This window comes from Nuphar pumila, chromosome 10 (assembly GCF_984573655.1).
Source record: "Nuphar pumila chromosome 10, dmNupPumi1.hap1.1, whole genome shotgun sequence".
Classification (NCBI taxonomy): Eukaryota; Viridiplantae; Streptophyta; class Magnoliopsida; order Nymphaeales; family Nymphaeaceae; genus Nuphar; species Nuphar pumila.
Window position 1 is genome coordinate 91455588 of NC_143258.1, and position 21978 is coordinate 91477565.

General features: G+C 40.8%; 1 pseudogene across 1 annotated transcript; it reads left to right on the top strand.

Annotated features, from left to right (window-relative positions):
* The first annotated feature begins 8603 nt into the window (after window positions 1-8603).
* LOC149827345 (mitogen-activated protein kinase kinase kinase 18 pseudogene) lies at window positions 8604-10054 on the top strand (annotated as a pseudogene). The gene has a single exon (XR_016434668.1). The product of XR_016434668.1 is annotated as a mitogen-activated protein kinase kinase kinase 18 pseudogene (transcript).
* The last annotated feature ends 11924 nt before the right edge of the window (window positions 10055-21978 follow it).

Genomic DNA, 21978 nt, shown 5'->3' on the forward strand with positions numbered 1-21978 from the left:
TTGGTGTCGGTGGTGTCCACGTGGCACACGATAATAAGGTGGAGATGAAGAGGGTCGTTGTGGTAAGGCCGCTAACCCACCTCACTCGCTCTCTAAATTGCCATCCGTAAACATAAAGGTGACCAGCATCATAAATGTGGCCGTTATTATCGTGAAAAATCGAAAATAACACCTATTTCCAATTTTTCAATATATAAAGAAACCATCATGATTTTATGAGGGTTACCATAGTGAGTCAGTGACACGAACCCGATACCGTTAGTTGTCTTTATTACTTTGAATTTTAATATTGGTCTTAGTTTTTTTTTAAATTTAATTATAAAAATGAAAAGAAGTTCCCCTGCCCTTTTCTCAAAATACCAAAAATAAGAGTTAAGTTTACTACAGTTTTTTTTTTTGCCGAGAAATTCCAAGAACGAGATTGTTGACCATGATGGCAACGCGTAACACAAACGCGAGCTGCTGCTCCACATGAAAGTCAAACTCCACAACCAAAAACTTTTTTAGTCTGGTTGACTTGACTTTAGACTGGCTGGGGGTTGGTCAACCGCCCACACCACATAAAAGTCGACCCCTTGAAGGTGTTTAAATTAAAATAACGGGGACTCGGTCTAAGTTGAGCTGCTCAACCACTCGGGGTTCAATGGAGGGGTAGGTCAGCCATGCTCGGCTCGAAATTCATATCGAGCCCCGTTTCCAGAGTCGAGGCTTTCACAAGCCACCTAATGACCCGATCAAGTCAAGACTATGTATCAGTCCATCCAATTCAGCCGGTTCAAACTGGCACTGTGCCCTGGTCAAATCTTCAAGTTGCCCATCTCAAAACAAGTCAAGTCGAATACATGACCATGCCAAGAACCAAGATTGAAATTCTTGCTCCGAATCGATCGGTCAAACCTACGAAATGTATTAGCTCAGACCCACTTTAGCTAGAGTCAATCAAGCTTTGAAGCTTAGTGCAAGGTTGTGAAAGCATGACATGCAAAAGATTTGACATCCCCAAAGTCATGAGCCACCAGATCAACTTACGTGTGCCATTTGAATGTGTTGACTTGACATGGTGGGTTCCATCCATGCATGCCTTAAGCATGCTGACGTACGAAGCAACGGATAAATGCAGAGGAGTGGGTCCCATCCCCCTTAATGCCACCAAAGCGTGTTGCCACCAAACCGTGTGCTGTTTGTGCTTCTTAGCAGATAATATCTGCTGTGCTATTGGGCCCCACACCTCACAGGGTGTCAACGGGTCGGGTTTGGTTCGGACCTTGGTGGAACCAGACCTAGCCCCGATTTTTGGGTATAGTGTTGGTGAGGACCCGGGTCTAATCAGATCCATCATAAGAGAAATATAGTATTTTTTTATCATTTTTAGATTGACAAATTGTGTGTCTTAATCGAAACTCAGGTCGGGCCCAGGTCTGGTATAAAATTTCACAAACTATACCCGGATCCATGTATTAATCATACTTTTAGGTTCAGGGTCTTAATCAGGTCTTCTTATTTATCACCATACCTAGACTTTATAGAGTTTGGTTCAATCCGTTGATACTCACAGGCTGCGTCGAAGTTCCACGAAGCAACATGAAAAATCTTTCATGAGCTAAAACTAGCAATTTCCCTATTTGCAATTCAAGTTGGGTTTGTCTTCACCAAACCCAACTTGCATACACGTTAAAGAAAAGTTGAGCTTATCCATTACAAGAACCTGAGGAATTTTGGACGGTTTATGTAGGCAAGAATTGGGGCACGCGTGTTTGGTGGACAACATATTCCACTAAACATTTTATGTCTCATTAGGTTTGGCATACACAGATAACCAAATATAAAATATCAATCAACTAGCCTTATAACATTGTTAGGTTAGGATTAAAATTATTTGTAGTACTTGGCCTGAGAACCTCACGTTAGTGTACACTAGAAAGGGTTAGATAGGAATACAAAATAAAAATAATGTTGGGCATAGAAGCTTCCCCAATTAATTTCAACCAGGTCAAGTTAGGTTTTTTTATGTTGACTTGAGTTTATAGGCTGCTGTACACATTTTGGAGGCTAGCATTGCAAATAGTTGCAACATGATATATATATCAACGATTTATTTTCCTTTAATTATCAGGAAGCTTCCATGAAAGAAACAAGTTTGTTACCTTTCAAGTTAATTTTGTAGCACTAGCGGAATGTATGGTCAAGTTGGGGAAGACTCTCTCTCTCTCTCTCTCTCTCTCTCTCTCTCTCTCTCTCTCTCTCTCTCTCTCGTTCTCGGGTTCTGGCTTGGTTAATTTTGTATGATAGAATCCAGACCCATAATAATTTAAAGAAGTGGGGCCTTCAGCTCTTGAGTTGGTGCGTGCTTTGTCAAGCTGCGGAAGAATCTACATTTCACTTGTTCTGGTCTTGCCCAATATTTGTGGAACTTTTTAACAGGACTTGGAGGCATCTGAAAATGTTTGTTAAGGAGGAGTCTTTTGCGCTCGATTTGATTTTGGGCTCGGTTTGTATTAAGCGTAGCACGAGGTGAAGGTTGATATGGTTGCTTACCTCTTGGTGGTTTGTTTGGATGGCATGCAACGATGCTTATTTTCTTCAAATTCTTGCTTAATATTCATAATCTGGTGCATAAAATCTTGGTGAATGTTTATGTGATCCTGCATATGCATTTTAGTGATCGCCCGCTCCTTCCTATGGATGCTCCCCCTCTTTTGCCAGCAGCTCTTGCGTGAGCTCGTTTTGTCTCTCTAATGTTCTTTTTCTCTTCTGCTTTCTTTTGTTTGTTTTGGCTTTTGCTCTTGTTTAGTTCATGGGTTCAACATTTTGTTGATCTTCATGAATGGTAATGTTGTGTTTCTTTGGGCTCTCTCTGTCTCTCTCCTTTCAATAAGCAGGTGGTTCACATAAAATTTTTTGGATTATTCAGTTAACTACGGAGACATTGGCAATATATTAATTACAAGTACTATTGTTCTCTACCAAATAGTTGTTGGCAATTCATGTACGTACACTACCAACCAATAGTTGCCCTATAGCTATAATTGTTCAACGATGCTTTCTATCTTATATCGAAATTAAAAGGGAAAATTTTATTTAGAGACACATCAGTTGCCTGATATACCAAAAGCACTCATGTTCTTTAAAATGCCATTTCAAGATCCACCCTTCACAAGAAATTATCAAATAGAGGCCTGAACTTAATTTCATGGTTAAGATGCACCCGAAATATCTTAATTTTAACCTTGTTATCAAAAATGAGTTTGGCTTATTATGTTATCCACTGGTGGGAGCAGTTAAAAAATGTTAGTGTAAATAACTTTCGGACAAGGCTCAATTCTTGCGGGCGTCACTGTCTGCACAAGCCAACGCTCAACATAGGCCCTTGGGGCGAGGGTGCTAGCCTCAGAGTTTTTTGCCTCTGGATGACGATCGTAAGTATGGGAGGCTGAGCCAGTGCAACCAGGTCTTGGATCGCCAAACGCGGCTTCTTCTAGTAATGAACCGAAAAAAAAAAAGACTGAGTTAATCAGACAGAGCTCACTATTTGAGTGTTTCTTTGAAAAGGTGGGTCTTGAAATGTCTTTTAAAAAACTTTTGTCCATAGGGGACATCTGGCAAGATATTTGTCTCTACATGAAATTTTCACAAACAAAAACCTGCAAGCAAAGAAGATACCTATTTTGTTTCCAGGTGATCAAAACATATAAGGTAATAAAAAATATCATTTAAGCATAGTATGTGATAAATATATGCCTAATAAGTTACTTGAGAAACTTACACATACAGCAAAAAGAAAAAAAAGAAGCTAAACATAGAGGGGGGAAAAATCATGGGCCTTTGCAATCATTATCAACAACGTAGCTTTATGCATCCAATGTGATCCACACATTATATATATATATATATATATATATATAGAGAGAGAGAGAGAGAGAGAGAGAGGTACGTGCATTGATACCTGCTAAATGGGTTGTTCTGTACCTTCAGTATTTTTTTCATAGTTCCAACTCCATAAATATGTTTGGGCATGGTCGATTTACGAGAAATTCACACTTGGATCATGCGTTTTCGATAAAAAAAAAATGATATTTGGAGCCTAAAAAATTTATAAAGATTTTAAACAGTTGATTTTTTGAACCTTATAAAAACCCATCCTTACAAAGATTTTTAGACCATTGATTGTTGGAACCTTATAAAAACTCACCCATGTGCCAAAAATTGAACATTTCAAGAGCTGATCCCTATAAAAATCAAATACATAGTTCACATCAGTACAGTCAGAATTTAAAAATAAGACAAAAAAACATTGAATAACTCATTTATCATGCCTATCATTTCGCTGCTACTCATTACTCTCTCTCTCTCTCTCTCTCTCTATGCGAAAGAATAGGAATCACGTTAACTAACGTGCTCCATGCGGCAACACCACATGCTTTATTATCATCGAAAGTGGGTGACGTAAGGCAGGGGTGGTCTTGGGCCCTACCCATAGTCTGTCTGGTCCAGGGGCGGGGTCCATTAAGTGGGCCAGTTCTTGGAGAGGATTCCTCGTCATAAAAAAGATATGTATATATCATCATCATCAGTTAACCTAAATCCAAAACATTGTGGTAGGCTAGCCGACCCTTTCCCCTCTTCATGTTTCTTTGAAGCTCGTGTGTGACGTCAGTTACCCTTAGTCATCGATCCTTCGTTTTGGTAATCAACTTGAAATCATTATTTTCTTCACGTAATTTACTTGACGTACTCTTTTAGCAGATACCATTCTAAATTCTTTAAAACTCCAGTGCTGACTTGGGTGCACACTTAATCTTTTTGATAGATTAAGTCATGCCCACTGGACAACTTAATTAGGGTGAGTTTGATTACATCGGATCTCAAATATAAGGCAATCCGGTATTGCCAGATTTCTAGCTGGATTTGAGATCTAGTGTTTGACGAGTGTTTTGTGAGAGAGAGGATAGTGAGTATGAGATTCATGTCTCTGTAGCCCAACTTTGCAACATGCAATCCGGGTTCAAGAGATCGATTTGGATTCATCTTTTAGTTAGGGTTTTATTTAGATTTGGATCTTAATTATCTAATGAATCTATTTTAGATCTAATTTAAATTTAAGGTTTATTATGTTTCATGTAAATCATTATGGTGATTCTCCTAATGGTTGATGATGGAGGACAATCGTTATTTTTCTTAAATTTGTGAATCAATTTTTTCTAGTTTTTCTCATTGCTTTCTTGTTTTTTCTACTTTTCTGTGGTTTTTATACATAGGAGTACGGTGACGTAGTTTGTACATAGGAATGCTTTTCTTTTATCATAACGGTTATTAATTAAGGTCTTTTTGTTGCTTGGTTCGCCGGGTCCTTATGGAATATGGATCCAACTAAAACCTAAACCATTTATGGATATTAGGACCACCTCTAATTTAGAAACCACTAATTCTTTTGGTACCTTGTCAAACGTGGCCAACTCACGCTCGTTAAAAATACATTGCATATGGAAGTGCGTGAACATGCCATGAGATTGGGGGATAAATCTACGCCTCAAAGAATATGAGAATTAATGCATATCCCCTCTAAAGAATATGAGAATCCCAGCCTTTGGATCCATTGGACCTCCATACAATCCAACGATCTAAAATGAACCAATGAGCATGTCAACCACAAAATGCCCAACGTGTCAGGCGTGGACAGTACATTGGGTTAGCATTTTTTTACACGTGGCAATCGATTTCAGGTTCCACGTCATAGAAGAGAATCCAAAGCGTGCACCCTAACTTTGCTTGGATGATAACAAAAGTTTTTTCTCTCTTTTTTTATTCCTTTATTTTCATAATCAAAGAAAGAGAGAGATTGGTGTCGGTGGTGGCCACGTGGCACACGATAATATGGTGGAGGATACAAGAGGGTCGTTGTGGTAAGCCAGCTAACCCCCCACCTCACTCTTTCAGTTGCCAGCCCTAAACTTAACGGGTCTGGCATCATAAATGTCGCCGTTATTGTGGGGAAAAAAATTGGAAATCTCACCTACTGTAAATATATTATGGGGTTTTAACCGAGATAAGTTCTGTCTTTTTTTGTTGTTTTTATTTATAATTTCATCTTGTCTAGTTTTTTAAGTTAATTATAAAATATACAATATCGTCCTCATATTTTCTCAAAAAAAAAGAAAAAAAGATTTAAGTATATTATCTCAATATTTTTTTTCCTCTGCAAGAAAGTCCCTATTATATTGAACAAACGTTACTAACGGCTTCATTTTTCTCTCGCCGTGAACTAACACGACCTGCTACGCATCCCCACCCCCATAAAACTCTGACTCCACAACCAAAAACTTTTTAGTCTGAGTTGACTTTACTTATTCAAGGTGGGGTTGCTCAACCGCCCCCAAACCACATAAAAGTCAACCACTTGATCGGGGTTCAAAAATCATGGGACGCGGTCTAAGTTGAGCTGCTCAACCACTCTTGGTCTAATGGAGAGTTAGGTCAGCCACTACTAGGTTCGAACAGCATATCGAGCTTCAACGGCCGACCTAACAACCCGATCAACTCTTGAAAGGGTCGTGGGCGTTCATCGTTCCACTTGTTCTAATTGGCTCACAGTGTTGTCAAAGCCAATGTCTACACTTGAATCAATCACCATGATTGAATTCCCCGCACCGAGTCCATCGATCGATATCGAACCTACAAAATTTATTAGTTTGAACCCACCTTATCCAAGGTCAACCAATCCATCAAGCTTATAGTGTGTGTGAACACAGACTTCAACCCCCAAGGCATTGGCCAAAGTGAAACTCGAGGTCAACGTATTTATGTCATTTTGAATTTGTTGACTTGACTTGGTGTGAAGCCAACGCTGATGGTTACGACTTTTGTGACTTCCCAATTCCAAAAAATTAGAAATTGCCAAACAGAGGCTTTCATGCCTGCCTTAAGCGTGAAAAATCGATAGCGGGGTGGCAGTCGGTGGTAGGCTATGAAGCAACGGATCCGATGCCAGGGTAGTGGGCCCCATTCCCTTCCTTATATGGCCCACCAGAGTGACCAAACCTCATTCGCCGTCCACCAACCCAAAAGGTCGTTGCACCTTCCGCCACCAAAACTTGACCTGTCCCATTTGCGTCGGCCTACGGCCCTCTCTATTTTACCGATACAGTCTCTTGGTCCTCCTTTGCAAGCCACACTCCACACCCTTTGCCGTTTCAAACCACCCTTCCCCTTCCTCATCATCTTCCAAGCCATCGTAACAAATCCCACCTCATGCCCATCTCTCTCACTGTGCACATAAACTGTTCGATTAAATACATATATATATATATATAAACACTAAATCGGTTAAGCAAATCGGGAATCGACTCGCCGAATAATCACGAGTTGGTCCCGAAACGGTTTTTGCACGAGTTACTAGCGTGGACCCATCACAGGTATTCGGATACGAATGAAAGAAGCGCAAGTTGATCATCTGGTGTGCAAAGAATGGAGGGGCGTAATTGTGCAAGTGGATGATCATGCGCATGTGCAATTACAGCACCATTAACTAATAATCGGTGGGTGGACATTGTTTGTGATACAGACCGTCCAGATGATCCAGGTTCACTAGGTTTGCTTTGTTCATTGCATCAACATACATGATTCGTTGCATGTCACATCATGAGATCCAATTTGACTTTTTTGTGGTATTAATTAAAGCATCAATACTGAATGCTAATACTTTTGCATCAACACACAACCCCACGCACAGATATCTCAATGTATCTCCTGTTTATTAGGTGTGTTTTTTCACAAGGTAGATAATATATTTACATCTCCCCTGGCAAGGCTGAAAGTTGTCAGACTGCAACCTCTAATCATAATTAGAAGGGGCCACTTGGGTACAACCGCTTCTACACTAAACAAGGATAAAATTTGGAAAACACAACCACTTCCCATCTTATCCCACTTTTTCTGGATAAATGGTTGTCTCAAAACCTACCCTTAAATAAGCAAAAGCATAACAGAAACCGTTGTAATAGTAGCTATCACCCAAGTAACTCCCTTCTCCAATTCCTTGACACCCACCATCGGATCAACCACCAACTTAATTTTGGCGGTTCGATATAGGGGATCTGCTTGGATCTGATCTCTCCAATTCGGATATCCAATCCGACCCTTTCTCCCTTTTGTCTCGCAAAATCCGAGATCTGATGTCTGACGGCATCTCGGGTTTTTGACATAACTGAGCCCCTGCCACCTCGGATCTGAGATCGGGTGCCATCAAGCGCACACAATGGGGTGAGATCCGATCGATAGGAGATGGATCTTGCAAGAAAAGCAAAAGATGCCATCAGGACCGTCCAAGCTGAAAGGGGAGGGGAGGAGAGACACGCTCCCATGGGCCCCACAAAAGAGGCCGAAAGCAAAAGCCAAATGCTAACACGGTCCTGCTTTGATGGCAAGCCAGATCACAGAGTTCATCTCACGAGGGCGTACACGCCGCTTGGAAGCAAGGTGGGGCCGGATGCCAACTCAGCGAGGGGCATGACACGTGGAGGCCCCATGCCCCAACCAAAACCCTCTCACCTCACCCCCAACTCTATAAAAGCCAAGCACAATTGGCAACCTCCTCTCAACACATACACAACCAAAACAGCACAAACACAAGAGAACCACCATGGAAGGGTGGAGCAGGGGAACCACCATAGGCCGGGGATCATCGGCCACCGTCTCCGTCGCCACCCTCCTCGACTCCGGAGCCGTCTTTGCGGTGAAATCCGCCGAGCTCTCTGCCTCATCCCAGCTGCGCCGCGAGCATTCCATTCTTTCAGCTCTTTCTTCCCCATATGTGGTCCGCTGTCTCGGCGCCGATGTCAGCTGCGAGGGCGGCAGCCGGTTCTACAACCTCTTCATGGAGTACTTCCCCGGCGGGAATCTCTGCGACGAGATCAGGCGGCGAGGCGGCCGCCTTCTGGAGCCAGAGATCAGGCGGCACACGCGCTCGGTTCTGCAGGGACTCTGCTACCTCCACAGGATTGGGATCGTGCACTGTGACATCAAGGGGAGCAACCTTTTAGTCCGAAAGGACGGCGAGGTAAGGATCGGCGATCTCGGGTGCGCGGTGCGGGCCGGCGCTGGCGGATTGGCCGGCACGCCTTTGTTCATGGCGCCGGAGGTGGCCAGGGGGCAGAGTCAGGGGTATGCGGCAGACGTGTGGGCGCTCGGCTGCACGGTGGTGGAGATGGCGACGGGGCGGCCGCCGTGGGTGGGGATCACGGACCCGATTTCGGCGCTCTATCGGATCGGATGTTCGAACGAATTGCCGGAGATGCCTGAGAATTTATCGGAGGAAGGTAAGGATTTCCTCAGTAAGTGTTTCTTCCGGAATCCGGCGGAGAGATGGATGGCAGAACAGCTGCTCCAGCACCCTTTTGTCAAAGAATTTAAGGGGGCGGTGGTTGATGGGAAGCCGTTTTCAGACTCGCCCAAGAGTATTCTAGATCGAGATCTTTGGGATTCTCTTGGAAATGAGAGCACTCAAACGGGAATTGTGATCTGCAATTCCACGGATGTTCTTCCCCCTGCTCCTGCTGCTGCTGCTGAGAGAATGAAAGGCTTATTTGCTCCATCTGCTAGAGGACCAAATTGGTCATGGGGGGAGAATTGGGTATGCGTGAGGACGAACGCGGAGGAGAATTCGCAGTCGCCGAGCATTGCCGGCGAGGAGGCCTTGGAGGAACCGGCCATGGCATCAACTTGCAGTGGGGAGGTTGATAGCGACTTACTTGGGTCAGAGAGTTCAGTGACTCTAATTAGTGATTTGGAGGAAGAAATTGATGACGCTTCTTCTATCAATAGAAGCATTAGTATCATTGATTCTGTTAACAGCATAAATTTTGACAATTACTTGATTGAAATGAAATTGATTAACTTGATTGAATTGAAATTGGTTAACTTTCCTGTAAAACTCTCTCTCTCTCTCTCTCTCTCTCTCTCTCTCTCTCTCTCTCTCTCTCTCTCGATGGTGGATGGGTTCTTAACTAGCTTGGCCAAGAAGCCCACTTCAGTTGATAAGTTCAATAATGGCTCACCATGAATCAAATTTGGCCTGCTTCTGCAAAATAGCACTTTGATGGTCTTTGACCCATAACCAAAATCAGCTCAAGTCTAGTCCCAAGAATGAGCTAGAAAGATTTTTAGGCAAATTAGGAACCACATCTAATTCACGCCAAACTTGGACCAAAAGTCTTTATCTTCTTTGAGAAAACGAGAATCACTTTCTTAGAAACTAATAAATTATGGTTTATGCTTATCAATAAAGCAGGATCAGCTCGGTTGATTAAGTGATTTGTAAGATATAATCAAAAGCAAAGGATCTTGAGTACTATTCTCAATGAGGAAGAACTATGTGGAGGAGCCATACTGGGGCGAATCCGTCTAAGCCCAAGGTGCCTGCATAAGCAGGGGTAGGCCTTTGTGATAAGATTTGAACCCATCACCCAAATGTGCCGAAATCCGGGTTTGGGTCATGCCCAGTGCCAACATAATAGAACTGCTTAGGATCCAAAAGGCGCATTCAATTCTGACACGCCTTGGCATGAAACCTGTTAATGAAGAATAGAAAAGTATAGTTTTTTGGATTAAACAACAAACTGCAGCATGATTCATTTATAGGTCATCAGGATCTTTTTCTTTTTCTTTTTCTCTATGGAGGACCTTTCTGGATGATGAAGGTAATCTAGTGCTCTTGGTATAGAAAAAAGTAGGATATAATGGTTCCTTCAGTAGAGAAATCCAAAAGGGTATTTGTAGCTTTTGAGCATTCCTTTTATGCTAAGTTTGGATCCTTCTGTGGTGTTGGAGTCACTTTGAAGTTTCTGGCACTCACAGCCAACTCTACACCAAGTTAACATCTAGATATCTTTTTAAAGAAATACGTGGCATTGGTGATTTTGGAAGTTGAGCAATGTCCAATCAAAAGTACAGCACAAATGAGAGTTACCAAGAAAAAAAAATCAGAGTTATGAAAGAGTTTGTGTCTTATAAGCAAAGAAATGAATCGAGTACCCAAACAAGCCACAGCTAAAACAACACTAGTGTTTGAAAACCAAGATTCCTTGCAATTTGGCCCATCACACTCTCCATTCCTAGTAGATTGGGAAAAATAGCCCTGATTGGTTTACTTGATGTGACCCAGGCCCCAGCCCAACAAGATATGCAACCTCTTAATAAAACTTAGGTCAGTTGCAGACAAGGGCTCTGCTCGTTTGGTAGGAGCAACTCATGCACGTCACTTACGAGTTCGAAACCTAAGGGTCAGGTCTCTCTGCCACTTGGTTGAAGCTGGGTGTACTTGTAAGGTCGTGTGGCGATAAGAGGACCATTGGGACGGTCACCTCTCTCTTAAAGGTTGTAATTGTCCATATAATAGTTTACACTAAAGATGGAGTTACGTGTACTAATATCAAGAGGTATGTCTTTTGGGCTGAAAGGATTTCTCTTATGGATGTGTCACAAAATCAACCCGTTACAGGATTAGAAGATTGGCTAAGAAAATCCTTGAAAAGATTGTGTGAAAAATCATACAAATGAACACTACAAGAAAATACGTTGTTAGCGACGGACGTTAGCGACAGAAAGATTCCGTCGCTAGTTAGCGACGGATTGACGAACGACAAATATTCGTCGCTATTATCACTGAATCTTATGAAAGTAGCGACGGAAGATAGTCTGTCGCCTAGTCCGTCGCTAATTAGCGACGGATGTTGCGACGGATTGTTTTGTCGGTACGATCGCAACATTTACCGACGACGTTAGCGACGGAAACTAGTCCATCGCTAACTAGCGACGGATGTGGCGACAGAATATAATCCGTCGCTATTTTCGCGAATTTGATTTTACGTTGGCTTAGCGACGGAATTAATCCGTCGCTAAGCCGTCGCTAACTTTCGAATAACCCTAATCCCAACCAGGTTTTCCTTTTCTTCTTTCGCTGCTCCTGCACCGGTCACGCTCCCGTCGTTCACCGTTCGCGGGTCCCGCTCCCGCCGTTCGCGGGTCCCTCCGTTCGCCGGTCCCGCCGTTCGCCGGTCCCACCGTTCGCCGCCCGGAGAAAGGTAACGCCCTCCCCCTCCCGGTTCACGCAGGGGGTTAACCCCCATTTTCACGCAGGGGGTTAACCTCCTGCCATTTCTGGCAGGGGGTTAACCCCCTCCCGGTTCACACAGGGGGTTAACCCCCTGCCATTTCCGGCAGGGGGTTAACCCCCGTTTTCACGCAGGGGGTTAACCCCCTGCCGTTTCTGGCAGGGGGTTAACCCCCTCCCGGTTCACACAGGGGGTTAACCCCCTGCCGTTTCCGGCAGGGGGTTAACCCCCATTTTCACGCAGGGGGTTAACCCCCTGCCGTTTCTGGCAGGGGGTTAACACCCTCCCGGTTCACACAGGGGGTTAACCCCCTGTCGTTTCCGGCAGGGGGTTAACCCCCGTTTTGACGTAAGGGGTTAACCCCCTGCCGTTTCCGGCAGGGGGTTAACCCCCTTCCGGTTCACGCAGGGGGTTAACCCCCTATTTTCACGCAGGGGGTTAACCCCCATTTTCACGCAGGGGGTTAACCACTCCCTGCCATTTCCGGCAGGGGGTTAACCTCCTCCCGTTTCTGGCAGGGGGTTAACCCCCTTCCGGAAAACGGAGGGGGTTAACCCCCGCGTTTTCCGGCAGAGGGTTAACCCCCGCATTTTCCGGAAGGAGGTTAACCCCCTGCGTTTCTTGCAGAGGGCTAACCCCCTGCATTTTTCGGCAGAGGTCCCTTGCCCCTTGCCTTTCCGGTAGGGGGTCGACCCGGGCAGGGAGTCGACCCCTTGTCAGAACAGTTTTTTTTCCGTGGTGACTTCATTTTAAAAAATTGTTTTTTTGTGCAGATTTCTCAACGGAACTCGCTTGTGCCCTGCCACCCGTGGTAAGTAAGTGACAAAAACAATGCAAATCGGGTAAATACCCGTGGTGAGTAAGTGAGGCAAGCGCATCACATGTTATTTAATTTATTGAATGTAACACTTTATTGTTCACACACTCACTTAGTTGTTGATATCTAGGACTGCTTTGTTGGAGTTCGAAGATCATGCTGAGCATGATTTTAATGTATGAATATGGAAGTGTTCTTATTTTTTGAGTACGGAGTCGATGTTATGCATGGTAGTAGTTAGTGGGATATTGAAGTGTGTTTGCTGCAGGTACATGTTTGACATTTGTTTGATATGAATTATTTTGATGTATTACAATGTTTGATGTGATTGTATCCATGCTTACATGTAGTTACTTTCAATTTGATTATGTCTTCCATGTGAAATTGTATACTGAAAGCATGCTTCAAATGAATGTATCGTGTCATGAATAGTTTGCACATGAAAATATTAAGTTATCAATGCATGCATCATAATTCTTGTGATTGTATGACATCATATATTGCATGATAAATTTGATATTTTCTTCATCATAGCATTTTGATGGTTCTCTTTTAACTGGTTAGGATACTATTCGTAACATCATACGACAGAATGACTGCAAACCGTGAATGGATGTACCGTAGGATAGTGGACAATGAGTTATCGCATGAATATATGGATGGTGTCGACAGTTTTATTGAATTTGCAACGGCAAGTGTCAGTACGGTAGATCCCACAGGTCGGATTAGGTGTCCCTGCAAGATTTGTAAGAATAATCGATTTGTAGAACCTCATGGCGTTAGACATCACCTATACAGGAAGGGTTTTGTGAGTGATTATCAGAACTGGACGTTTCATGGAGAAGAATTTAGAAACGATTTTGATACACGGGTGAATGTGGTGCACGATAATCCATATACGGATTTGATATTTGATGCTGCAGGAACAGAACTGGGTTCTGCTATGAGTTCTAGTGATGTAAGAACTGCCGTAGATGAAGAATCACCAAACGATGCAGCTAGTAGATTTTATGATTTACTTAGAGATGTTGATGAGCCACTTTGGAACGGTTGTGAGAGTCACACTATCTTGTATGCAGTTCTTCAACTAATGAATTTGAAGTCCGAGTATAATTTGAGTCAATCATGTTTTGACCGTTTGTGCATGATTGTGAAGAGTATGTTGCCTAAAGATGAGAAATTGCCACAAAATTTCTATCGTGCGAAAGTTATGGTCAACGCTCTAGGTATGGGTTACAAAAAGATTGATGCTTGTCCAAATCACTGCATGTTGTATTTCAAGGAGCAGGAAAACGACATATCATGCCCGTCATGTGGGCATCCTTGGTTCAAGCCAAAGACAAGAGGCAATGGTAGCACGAGATCAAAGGAAGTTTCATACAAGTCGCTCCGCTACTTTCCTATCACTCCTAGATTGCAGCGATTGTATATGTCTTCAAAGACAGCTAAACACATGAGATGACATGCAAATAAAGTTCGACACGATGAAAACAAGATCACGCATCCTGTTGACGCTGAAGCTTGGAGGCACTTTGATCGTATTCATCAGAACTTCGCAATGGAAGTGCGAAATGTTAGACTCGGTCTATGTACAGATGAATTTAATCCATTTGGGGGTAGATCAACTCCATACTCATGCTGGCCAGTATTTGTAACTCCATACAACCTTCCACCAAGCTAGTGTATGAAACGTCCAAATCTTTTCTTGTCTCTGTTGATCCCTGGTCCGACCTCACCTGGCCAAAATCTTGATGTATATCTAAGGCCATTGATTGATGAATTAAAAGTACTGTGGGATGACGGTGTTACCACGTATGATGCCCACAAAAAACAAAATTTCAACATGAAGGCCGCTGTTCTATGGACAATCAGTGACTTCCCTGCATATGGTATGTTATCTGGTTGGAGCACACATGGGAGGTTGGCTTGTCCGTACTGCATGGAGGATTCCAAAGCTTTTAGATTGAGGCATGGAAGGAAGCCTTGTTGATTTGATTGTCATCGTCGATTTCTACCCAGCGATCATCCGTTCCGACGTCAAAAGAATGCATTTAAAGCAGGCACAACTGAAACGGAAGGTCCATCCTCAAGATTGTCTGGCATAGAGATTCTAAGAAGATTGTGATACTTTCCAGATGTATTAACAGATGCCCGCAGTCCTACACCCTTTCGTGGATTTGGGAAGGATCACAATTGGACGAAAAAATCTATTTTTTGAGAACTACCGTATTGGCCGACCCTATTGATACGACATAATTTGGATGTGATGCATGTAGAGAAAAATGTGTTTGATAATGTGTTCAATACAGTAATGAATATTAAAGGAAAAACGAAGGATAATCTGAAGGCCCGTATGGATTTAAAATTAATATGTAAAAGACCAGAATTGGAACTCAAAGAGTATAATGGCAAAGTACTGAAACCAAAGACGAAGTACGTGCTCGGACCTGATCAAATAAAACATGTATGTCAATGGTTGAGACAACTGAGATTTCCAGATGGATATGTCTCTAACATTGCTCGGGCTGTGAAGATTGACGATGGACAGTTATATGGGTTGAAGAGCTATGATTGTCATATCTTTATGCAACGATTGATACCCCTAGCATTCCATGATATGTTAGACAAACCTATATGGGGGCTATTGTCTGAGTTGAGCGGATTTTTCAGAACATTGTGCGCACGGGAGGTCGTTGTATCAGATGTAAAGAATCTCGAGGACTCTGTCATCGCCACTGTTTGTCTGTTAGAAAAGATATTTCCGCCAGCATTTTTCGATGTTATGGAACATTTGATCATACATCTGCCATATGAACTAAGGGTTGGTGGCCGTGTGCAATATCGATGGATGTACCCATTTGAAAGGTATATGTTTTTTTATATTTGTCTCTTTAGTGGCAGATATTTAAAATTTGAAATGTATATTCTTGTCAGATGCATGTTCGACCTAAAAAAAAAGGTTCGTAATAAAGCAAGAGTAGAAGGCTCTATTTGTGAGGCGTACACTTTAGAAGAGATTTCAAATTTCTCATCTATGTACTTCGAACCTCATATTCCAACACGTTACACATGCCCGCCCCGTAACGATGATGGAGAACAAGTAACTGTAGCTGACAAGCTGTCGATATTTCAACCACTTGGGCATGCATTTGGTAGTTGCCGATCAAGGCTATTGACAGATCGAGAGCAAGATGCAGCACACATCTATATTCTTTTTAATTGCTCAGCGATCGACCCATACATCGAGTAAGTATATGTATATGCAACTCAATTGTAAATCCTTTTATGTTCTATATATGGATACATGGCTCGGTAATATAAGTATTTGTGGTTTGCAGACGATTTGATCTGGAGTTGCAAAACGAAGTTTCATATCTCACTGATGCAGAAGTACAAAAAGAACATGAAACTAAGTTTGTGGAGTGGTTGAAACAGTTGGTAAAGAAGCTAACATAAATTTTGTACTTATAAACAACACTAAGTTACTTAATTGATCGTGATCACAATCATTGTTTATATTGGTGCGTAGGTTCGCAATGGTGATGTTAAAGATCAAGGAATATGTGATTTAGAAAATGGTCCGACCAAAGTTGTGCAATGCTACAACGGGTATATCGTAAATGGTTATCGATTCCATACAAAAGACTACGGTATAAACAAATCAACGATAAATAGTGGGGTGTGTGTCAAGGGTAGCATCTACGGTGAAAATGAACATGATTACTACGGTGTTATAGAGGAAATAATGGAGTTGACTTACTTAGGCATGAATAACAGGGTTACGATATTCAAGTGTCATTGGTTTGATCCAACTGCAACAAGACTCGACAAAGCTTCAGGCATTGTGGAGGTGAATCATAAATCCAGGTTTGGAACATATGAACCATTCATATTAGCCTCGCAGGCTCAACAAGTTTATTATACTTCATATCTGAGTATAAAAAAATCAGATAGAAATGAATGGTGGGCAGTTTGCAAGGTGAAATCCAAACTATACCCCGAGTATGATCAGTTACAGAAAGATGAGTTAGCTGAAGAAAGTGATTACTATCAATCAGATGATGTCTATGACTTCGCTTATGGTCACGATGTTGCGCATGATATGCATGTCATATCTCCATTGGCCGATGAAACATTCATAGAGAAATGTGATCCAAATGATGTACCAAGTGGATGGGCAAACAATGAAGAAGAAGAAGAAGAAGAAGAAAGTCAAACTAGTGACGAGGAAGAATTCTCAAGCTAGTGAGCAAAATCTTATACTACAAACCTCTATTTAAATGCATTGTAATACTTGATGTGAGTTGTATTGCAATACTTGGTGTGAATGATCATAAATTTTATTTGAATGTATTGTAATACTTGATACGAATGATTCGAATGCATTGTAATACTTGATGTGAATGATTTCAATTATCTGAATGTATTATAATTTATGCAATTAACGAATGATTTGAATTAGTGCAATACTTGATGCCAATGATTTGAATTATTTGAATGCATTGCAATGCTTGATGTGAATGACTTGATTGCATTGTAATACTTGATGTGAATGATTTCAATTATCTGAATGTATTATAATTTATGCAATTAACGAATGATTTGAATTAGTGCAATACTTGATGCCAATAATTTAAATTATTTGAATGCATTGCAATGCTTGATACGAATGATTCGAATGCATTATAATACTTGATGTGAATTATTTGAATTATCTGAATGTATTATAATTTATGCAATTAACGAATGATTTGAATTAGTGCAATACTTGATGCCAATGATTTGAATTATTTGAATGCATTGCAATGCTTGATGTGAATGACTTGTTTGCATTGTAATACTTGATGTGAATTATTTGAATGTATTTTATGACATATGTTATTTGTTAGAATATGGTTCGTGGAGGTTATAGTGGTCGCTCATCCAGTAGTAGTCAGGCTCAGCCTTCATCTTCACGGGCTCCTGTGATAGGTATATCATATAACTAATTAGATGCTTGATTAGTTCAAATGCACATTCTGAGAATTTCTAATGTATTTTTTTACAGATGATATTGCGCCTGTACACGACCCACCTACACCAGTTGATCACACAAGTCAACAGCCAACACAGGAAACAGGGTCTTCTCAGGCTGGCACAAGAAGACTCATTCAAATAGTGTATATCGATAATCGACCGTAAGTATTTTGTTTTAAATTATTGCATATCTTTTAAATATTTTATATTGATATTTACTGTGTAACAATTCATGTGCAGCACGAGGTTTGAGCCACAAGAAGTAGTACGGGAGATTAGGAATTCACTTCTTCAACATCTACCAGGACCAGTTGCTCAATGGAAAGAGTACCCAAAGGAGGTGTTAGACAGATTGTGGTCCTCATTCATGGTATACAGTTGTTCCTCATAGTTAATGTGTTTCATATTTAATTTATTTAAGCAATGTCTACTAACTTTCTGAAAATATTTGTAGGCTTCGAATCGCTTTGCAACTACGGTGGAAGAAAATGATGCAAGGAAGGTGTGGCAGAAGGTGGCTGCCAATCGATTTGTAGACATGCTGCACACTATGAAGACTGCAGCAAAAAAAACATCTGGCGTAGTAGATGATCCATTACTGTGGAAGGGCCATGGTCCTATTACTATCAGGAGAGATTACTGGGATGAAATGTGCGATAAGTGGGCGGGAGATGCATTTAAAAATCGCTCTGCGAAGGCTTCACAAAATCGATCGAAGATGCCCGAAGCCTATCTACACACAGGTGGATCTAAGACATTTGGGAGCCACCTAAAGAAAATGGTAACTCATCAATATATAATATTAATTTTATAAGTATTGTTGCAAACTTGTGTACTAAATCTTTTGTCATTTAACTTTGCAGGAAACAGAAAAAGGAGGCAGTGTACCATATAAGGATGTGTTTGTAGAAACACATAAACGGAAGACCACGGGAGTCTTCGTATCAGAGAAGGCAAGAACGACAACGGTATGTATTAATTCTATTAATAATCATTGCAATATATATGCAAGTTATCATAATGTTATCATTAATTATTAATGAATACTTTAAACATTATTTTGTAGGAGGCATATGAGCAACAGATGGTAGAGCGATATGGCGAAGACGCTACTCAGCATCCATCATTTGATCCTACAGCATGGGTGACTGCAGCAGGTGAACCAAAAAAAGGTCGCGTGTTCGGGTTTGGGAGTAATATGAACACTTCACCAGTTATTGGTTCTTCCAGTTACGGCTCACCGACTTCTTGCGCCGACATAAGCTCCAAGCAGCCGACTATTCTTTCTGGTGATGACGTACGCGAGATCATTAATGAATCACTGAATAACTACTTTCAATACATTGTCGCCCCCTTTCTCCGAAATAAGATCAAGGCCGCTGTTCAGGATAGGGGATCTTCGATTCCAGGTCCCTCTCAGGTATAATCACATATTCAGTTTTTTGACTGTCTTAGAGCACATATGAGCATGCTATATTCACATATTCAATTTTTTTACTGCCTTAGCACACATACGAGCATGATCGAATCACATATATAGTTTTTTGCCTGCCTTAAAGCACATCTGAGCATGGTAGAATCACATATAGAGTTTTTTTAGATGCCTTAGAACACATATGAACATGCTATAATCACATATTCATTTTTTTAACTGCCTTAGAACATATATGAACATGTTATATATCATTTATGATAGAATCACATATAAAATTTTTGGCTTTGCCTGCCTTAGAGCACATATGAGCATGCTATATTCACATATTCAATTTTTTTACTGCCTTAGCACACATATGAGCATGATAGAATCATATATATATATATATATATATATATATATATATATATATATATATATAACTTTTTGTCTGCCTTAGAGCACATATGAGCATGATAGAATCACATATAAAGTTTTTTTGACTGCATTAGAACACATATGAGCATGCTATAATCACATATTCAGTTTTTTGACTGCCTAAGAACACATATGAGCATATTATAATCACATATTCAGTTTTTTGACTGCCTTAGCACACATATGAGCATGTTATAATAACATATAGAGTTTTTTTACTACCTTAGAACATATATGAACATGTTATATATCATTTATGATAGAATCACATATAAAATTTTTGGCTTTGCCTGCCTTAGAGCACATATGAGCATGCTATATTCACATATTCAATTTTTTTACTGCCTTAGCAAACATACGAGCATGATCGAATCACATATATAGTTTTTTGTCTGCCTTAAAGCACATCTGAGCATGGTAGAGTCACATATAGAGTTTTTTTAGATGCCTTAGAACACATATGAACATGCTATAATCACATATTCAATTTTTTGACTGCCTTAGAGCACATATGAGCATGATATAATCAAATATAGAGTTTTTTTATTGCCTTAGATCACACATGAGCACATGATAGAATCACATATAGTGTGTAATTTATTTATTATATTTTGTTTATCAATACAGACTGTTCTTTTCTTGTGTAGGCTGCTAGCGATAATCAGGGTAGTGGAGCTGAAGGGACAGATAAAGACAATGAACAAGAAGACGCACAAAATCTTGGCGATGATTAGAGGACTGTGTTGAAGAAGTTCTATTTTTTTTTATTTTTCCTAATTGTAATTGTTGAATTGTAAATAATTAAACTTCTTAATTTTAAGGTGGAATGATTAATTGTTGTAGATTCTTGTTATATGAATTTTTTTGTGTGGTTTGTTTTTTATTTACAGGAAATATAAATTGTACAGGAAATAGAAATTGTACAGTTCTCGGTAATTAATTTTCAAATAAATTTTTTTTAATTTTTTTTCGTGTTTGCGACGGCATAGCCACGGAACCATCCGTCGCTATTCATATTAATATAGCGACGGCATAGCGACGGAAGTAAATCCGTCGCCAAGCGGTGGTCGACGTTGAGTACTGGCGGATTGGCGACGGAATATAGCGCTCGTTATTCCGTCGCAATTAGCGACGGACCTGGCGACGGAATAATTCCATCGCCAGTTAGCGTCGAAATATTCGCGACGTAAGCATACTGTCGCCTCGCTGTCGCTAATCCGTCGCTAACCATGTTAGCGATGGATTAGCGACGGAATGTGGTCGTCGCTAATCTACTGCTTTGTTGTAGTGGAAGAACAGCAAGAGAGCAATTAAATTTTTTGGGGTTTACAAAAAATCACTGTATTGTGTAAGAGGGTTGTGAAAAACTGACTGTCCCTGACCATTATGAACGTAATAGTGCATGCTTCAGCCCACCGAATCTCCACACTTTTGCATTTTCAGTACTTAGTGGTGGGCAAGAGAGACCTAGGTCTGTTTTTGTGCGGTTATTATTAATGATCCATCAACGAAACCAATGGCTACATAGGCTAGAGTCGGTCAATTTCTCTACTTTTAAGCAAGTGAACAAGCTTCCATCAAGTGTTAACAAAATCGGGCGAAACACCAAACTGCAGAGCTCTTCCAAATATAACAAAATATCTCCATACGATCTTTTCCATGAAGAGCAGGAAGGAAAGTAGAGAAACAATGTCACAAAGTATCGTTCTTGGGAAAATCTTGGTGGGAAAAATCTTGCCAAAAATTAAAGATTTTAGATTTTTCAAAAGCTCTTAAGGAAAAAAGCCAGTATATTTAATACAAAAGTATTAAAATTTTGTTTTTTATTGCATCAGCTACGATACGGGGCCGGTCCACTCTCCCAAGGTTCACCATTATAGGCTAGGGACAATTAAGGGTCGATCCTGCTGGATTCCTTGTCATAAATATATAGATAGATAAAAAAAATTTGTGAGTATCAAAATAGATGATATTTTAAAAATACCACGCTGTTTTCTAGAATGTTTCCATATGACTTGATATTTCTACATTCTTTTCCATGAAAAGGAGCAAGAAAAAGGGCAAGAATGACATTGGTTATCTTCTTATTCCTGGCAACTCTAATTAACTTTGAGTGTTATGCAACCTTGCAACTAGTGAGACAATAGCTGTCACAATTGCAAAACAAACAAGATATCTATCTATCTATC